This window comes from Coenobita brevimanus, chromosome 67 (genome assembly GCF_032717465.1).
Source record: "Coenobita brevimanus isolate Jiangsu-jjx chromosome 67, ASM3271746v2, whole genome shotgun sequence".
Taxonomy (NCBI): domain Eukaryota; kingdom Metazoa; phylum Arthropoda; class Malacostraca; order Decapoda; family Coenobitidae; genus Coenobita; species Coenobita brevimanus.
The window spans coordinates 27,036,730-27,043,621 of NC_137020.1; positions in this window are offsets into that span (position 1 = coordinate 27,036,730).

Below are 6,892 nucleotides of genomic sequence, written 5' to 3' on the forward strand. Positions count from 1 at the left end.
GACCGTGACTCAGGAAGTTGCCAAGCCCCATCCCTTGAAGTTGGGCAGTGGGCGAGTGCCGTTGCAATGCCTCAGGCGACGTTCAGCATCTCGGTGTGAGTTGCTGTTGAGGTGGTGTCATGGAAAGTTCTTCATATGTGGATTCCTGCTTGGTGTAAGGACTACGAAGAGCTGCTAAGGCTTTGCCATCTGTAGCTTGGGGGAGAGAGACAGGAGCGAGTTGGTGTCAGTTTTCGAGCCTCGGGTGCATACCATCAAGCAAACGTTCTCAAGATGATATTCTTCGCAGACCAGGTTGATTTGAAGGCCACAGAACGATGAGGATTGATGAGCATGGCCTAATTTGTCTCCCTTATCTACATCAAATACAGTATTGACATAAAGCTATTACTGTATACTAAGCAGGGTCCGAAAGAACAAACTGGACTTTCTCAAGGACCTCCTCAACTACCCAGACCAAGAGATGGCATCAGTGGCGGAGATGGTCCTTCGATGTTGCCTCTGGTATCTCAGTGAGGAAGTCGTCTCCCTGGGCTTCTTCGACGAGAGATGAACTGGAAACCAGGCAAAGGATGCTGGAAAACCTTCGCCAGCCTGCTGGGAAGTGTTTGAAGAGGCTGGACGGAAAAAATCTCAGCATTTCTGCCACTGACACCCTGGACAGATTTGTGACCAGTCTAATGAAGGAAATGCTAAGGGTTGCTGGTTGCTAAGGCTGGAGTTGAGCAGGAGGTCGCTGAGGCCATCTACGTCCCCTACATCAACAACCTGGTAAAAAATTTAATGATGCTGTGGTACGAGGAATCACAGTCATCCAGAGGCTTAACGCACGATGCAAGGATGAAGAGCAGAAACAGTTCCATTTTAAAATTGTGCACAGTGATAGAAAAACGGTTCGGAGGACAAAGGCAGGAGTGGCTCAGTAGTTTACCTAACCCAATTGGAGTCCACATCAAGATTGTCACTTTTGCAGTAACTTCAACATTAAAGTTCCAAGTTTTGTCACTGTTTCTCTGTTCCTGTAAAAACGTGACAACAAACGCAGCCTTTCGGTATATGGCCATCACTTAAAGAAAAAAAAAAAATTGGTAGGAAGCTTTTTCCGCTCAAGTTAGATAAGGAACTGATCGATATGAATTGCTACTACATTTTTCGTATCTGTGCTATATACAGTACTAATGAAAGACTCTAATCCTTGCTTTCTGTTTGAGATGGAGTGATACCTACAGGAGTTGGGCCAAAGAATATAGAGTTCTCCATATTCTAAGCTACACACCAGGGCACCCAGAATCACAGCAGATGGTGAGCGAGAAAGTGGAAGTGATTTTCTGCCTCAGTATGACATCACTTATTCAACCCATGGACCAGGATGTGATTTCAGCTCTCAGTGGCCACAGCACAAAACTGACTGATGAGGACCTAGAGATTGTTTGGTAGGCAGATGCAGAGGGAAAGGAAGTGGAAGAAAGTGTGAAGGGGGAGTTGGCATGACCTTAGGGTGCATGGGGGGTTCCATCATTCCCTTAAGAATTTCAAGGACATGACCTGCGACATGGTCCCTCTCATGATTCAGGCACTTTATATGTGCCCTCGATGACTCAGTAACTCCCGGCAGAATATCATGTAGATTATGAAGCAGAAATACAAACAGTTTCCCATAACCATGTTCCTCGGCAGGATCAAGCCACTCACTAACACGACAAACCCAACCAGTGCTTCCTCTAACCCAATGGAGGCCAAAACCACCACCACTTCTCAAGGTAACCCAGTCAGAGAAAAACCATAACCCTACTCCTCTATCTCCATTATCCATGAATATTACGGAGGATGATACATCTGGCGGAGATGATGGAAATGGAGAAAATGAGCCTATGGTTATATCGGGTTATCATGACCAGCAGTTACATTTCATACCAATCCTCCAGTCATGTGATTGTTAGCTGCATGAGTTTTGTCATCAGTTACCATAGTGTCATCATTGTCACCGTCCCCAGTCTCCATCCATCAGGTGGATCATCTAGCACAGTGGTTCTTAACCTTTTTTGAGACACGGACCCCTTCGAGAAACTGGTGAAAGCTATGAACCCCTTCCCTACAAAAATGCACGTAAGCCCATAAACACAGCATTTTGCATGCAATGAATATTTATTGAAAACTACCTCACACAGTGTATGATATACACAAAGTGTAAAACAGTCTTTACAAAGAATTATGTTTCTCACTCTTTTTCATGCAAAAACCAAATGGCCACTCGATGAAAAAATGAAATACATCCAACTTGTGCAAATTAAACAAAACAAAACTTTAGTTCTGTTCAAAAGTTCATTTCAACGAGAGGGCTGTTGTTGTTTGGCTTGAATAAAAAGATGAAATTGTGGAGTGGTCTTTGACAAGGAAACACGCATGTCATTGCTAACATCCAGTTGATTTCGACTTTTTGTTTTGATAGAAATAAGCGCTGAAATCCCTGACTTACAAAGGTATGTAGATTACGGAATCAGAGCACCAATAGCTCGCTGTGCCAGATGAGGGTAGGCTTGTGTCAACGAACACCAGAATTCAAGACTCTTCGAGTTTTTTTTTTTTTTTTTTCCCTAATGATGTAAAATGGCATCACGCAATATAGCTAAATTGTTCTCAAATTTTCTGACCTTCACGGACCCCCTGAAGCCCATCCATGGACCCCCAAGGGGTTCATGGACCCCAGGTTAAGAACCCCCTGTTCTAGCATAACAGCTCAGGAGGCGGACATGGGTACCCCTGTATTGCAGTGTACAGTGCATGTAATTCTGGAGTGTAGTGATCTTGGCTACGAATTTTTTTAAATGAAAGATTTTGCATATGAAATGTACTGCATATATGCACTTGAACCATCTCAAAATACATTTAACATGAGTAGAGTCAGACATCTGATGGTGTTGTGGCGTATATTACACCACAAAATATTGTACTTTGTATTTCACCTACACACGTGGTTTCCTTCCCTCGTGGCTTTTCCTCACCTTGTTCTCGTACTTCGCATCGCTACTACTGCCGCTACCAATAGTATTCAATTTCTCATTCCTCCTTGTCTCTACTAGTGCCGTCACCAGTAATATTCAATTTCTTATCCCTCCTCATCTGTACTAGTGCAGCTACCAATAATATTCAATTTCTCTTCCCTCCTAAGCTGTACCAGTGCCGCTACAATAATATTCAATTTCTCTTCCCTCCTAACCTGTACCAGTGCCACTACCAATAATATTCAATTTCTCTTCCCTCACCTATAATGATGCCTAAACCAGTCAAATTTGCCTATTCTGGCGACCTAGGCATACTGGTGCTTCGCCTACCTGGGGCTTAAAACCGAGCGGGCGACCTAGCTCTCTCTCCTTTTCTCTCTCAACTTCACCCGGCTGACTATACCTGCCTTGCTCTCCGTCTCTCCTAGTTAAATCTGGCCACGTGGTACGACTTTACATATAAGCCATATACAATACACGTAAACACATCAGCTCAGCACTCCCGCTCCGCTCTAAATTCATTGCTCATATTTTAGTCTGTAACTATTTATCTATTTCATTGATCTACACATGCTGTAAATGTAATTGCTTATTACTACTTTGAAGTCATGCAGTAACTCTGTGTTGTTCCAAGTCAATAGTCACTGCCATGTCTATTTCTTACAAGCACATTTGTGTTTATCTATCCTTACCATTTGCCTTGGTGTAGCCCCAAGTAAAATTCCCCATAACTAAAACACTACAGTGTTATGGGGTGTTGCAAAAGGTTTTTAGACCATTGCATATAGTTAATATACAACTCATGGGCCATTTGGAGATTGAACTATATGTGGATTTCTCAGTTGTGTTCCCTAACCTCAACAGATAGAGAGGGTAACATTATGTGAGTGAATCTGACGACTGAAGAGGCGTGGAATGCTAACGAGATATGGTTAGGAAATATGTGGAGGCTGAAGAAACTGACTGTGGAGAGAAAGAAAATGGATGAAGTATGTAAGGATGCACATTATGTTTAGTTTACTTTTCCAGTTTCTGTATCCCACCCACATCATTTCTTATGATGGCAAATAATAATATGATGATTATATCTCATGTATAAGACCTCAAAATAACCTCCCATAAATTAATGTGTAAGAAACGGAATCTAAAGGTGAATGTAGGGAAGAGTAAAGTGATGGTCTTTGAGAGAGGTGAAGTCAGTGAATGTACAGCGAGGTTGGATGGTGAGGAATTGGAGAATGTGAGTATGTTTAAGTACTTGGGTAGTGTGATGAGTAAGGATGGAGGTTTGGAGGGTGAAGTGCTTGAAAGGGTACAGCAGGGAAGAAAGGTTGCAGGTTCTTTGAAAGCAGTGATAAGAAACAGGGAAGTGAGCATGGAAGGGAAAAAGTTACTACATGACAGTATTGTGATACCAACTCTAACGTATAGAAGTGAAGCTTGGACGTTGTTGGAAGGACACAAGTCAAGAGTGAGAGCAGTGGAAATGAGTTATTTAAGAGGAGCCTGTGGAGTCACATGGAGAGAGAGGCTGACGAATGAGGATATAAAGGAGCGTTGTTGTATGGATGTGGATGTGATAGGAAGCGTTATGAGGAACACACTGAGGTGGTTTGGCCATGTGGAGTGGATGGAGGGTGAAAGACTGACGAAGAGAGTGTATGTGAGTAAGGTGGAGAGGGGAAGAGGGAGGGTGAGGCCGAGGATGAGATGGAGGGATGGGGTGGAGAGGTATATGAGAGAGGGGGGTGTGAGTTGGGAGCAGGGCAGTGAAATGGCGGGGGACAGGGCGACGTGGAGGCAGTTTGTTTGTGGCCACCCCAAACGGGATTGAGGCGTCTGTCAATAGATAGATAGATAGAAATTAATGCCATATGATACTTGTCATTTCATTCGTAAAAGCGTCTGACACATGGCTTGGTCACCTAATGGTGGCTCTTGACAATGCACAACTCCTAGCAGCCTCTCTATTCCACAGTTGGAAAAAATGAAGGGTGGAGACAGACCACAAGCCTTGTCAGCCCAGGTATCGGGAACAAGGATAACCCCACCCCCATCCTGGCCCAAAACAACAATGGCAGAGCCCACCCCATGCCCTCCACACCCTCAAGTCTACCATTAAGTAATGGGGCAAAGTTTTCCAGTTGCATGCCCTTACTGGTGCCGACTCTTGTATTGTAGTAGGGTATGTGCATGGTGCGCAAAATGCATGTGGTGTAGTGTACAGTGGACAGTTAGAGAAATAAGTTGGGGAAAGTATGCTTGCCTGCTTTCCATGTTAGTGACACTCTGAAAAAGGTCAGCGAAGGCCAAGGGTATTGGTCTGGAGCTAGTCCTGAAGGCTATTGAAACGGGAGTTTCAGCTCTCCTTATCAGCTTTCCCATACTCCTGGGGAGTACTGCCTTGATGGGCTGGAGATACAGCCTACTCCCTGCAGAAATTATTCCTGTTAGACAAAAGTGGTGCCTGTAAATATCAATACTGTACATTGCTTGCATATGTTCAGCACTGATATTGGCACAGGTAAAGATCATAAGTGGTGTAACCCTCATAGTTGTGGGGTGTCTTTCATGGAGTTCAACAAACAAAGTGCAGCATTAACCCATAGCACCTTCACTAAGATTACGGTATAGCCTTTTTACTTCATTAATGCTACTCTCTGATTATTTCATTCAGCATAAAAGCGACTTTTCAAACTAAAAATGACATACATTTACTACCACAAATCTTTCTTTACTTGATTAAAATTGATTGAATGAAAATGCTTCTGTCAGATGATAACGGTCTTATGGCTCTAAGCCACAGAAAGGGAATGGAAGAAGGGGTAAAGGTAAAAACTAAAGGTTAACTAAATGAGATATATGAAATAGATAGGTGTAGATGATTTATAAACTAGAAAAGACATGAAGGTAACCAAGAAAGAACATCAGATGAGTAACGAGAGAGGAGGGAAATTCACTTAACGAGTACGAGGGAAACACTTGAGACATGACTCAGTTTGAACAAATGGAGGGCTGATTGTTGATCATATAGTGACTGTCAGTAAGTTGAGTATGGCTTATTCAAAGACAAGCAAGTGGTTTTCCAGCATCTGTTTTTGTGTGCTGGGTAGGACCATGAAGATACAAATGGTTTCGCAGAATGTAATTTGTTGTGCGAGGCCTGTGACCAGAGGGACTGCCAGTTCTGTAATGGTAAGGCTTTAAACACAGGGAAGAGATCTGAGTATGGAATCACTAACATGGAGGGATATAGCTGACCTGGCAAGGTGGTCTACCTTTTCATTTCCTGGGATGCCTGTATGTTCTGGAACTCAATAAAACTGAACAGATTTGTGCTGGACAGATAAATGGAACAGCCACTCTTGGATCTTGCAGTACTATAAGATGGGTGCAAAGGGTTGAATGGAGCTGGAGTGCACTTAAGGAGCTGTAAAACATGGTAAATGAAGAGAAAAGGCAAGATAAGTTGATGTAGGGCAAAAATGGTAAAATAAGGCAAAGAAAATAAAAATAGAGTTCAGCTGTCAGTACACTGGCAGCTGATCGTAGATGGTATTGAAATGAAGTAAACAGAAAGAGAACAGCATATCCTGTTCCATCAGATGTCCTGGACCCAACTGTAGAGATAGGAACATGCAGACAAATGTATAAAAAGTAAAAAGCAAAGTAAATTAGGAAGGGAGGATGATTCTCAACGGGGTAAAATGAATGAGCAAATAGAGGGATGCAGAGGTAGCAAAGGGATAGGAGAAAGGGGAAATATGAAGTGACAGTAGATGAAAAAGGCCTTGCAAAATTATTACTGAGACAGTGAGGGGGACCCAGAGTGAGAGGAAGGGGCAAAAACCTCACCTGCACACATACACATACACACACTTCAGGTTCCA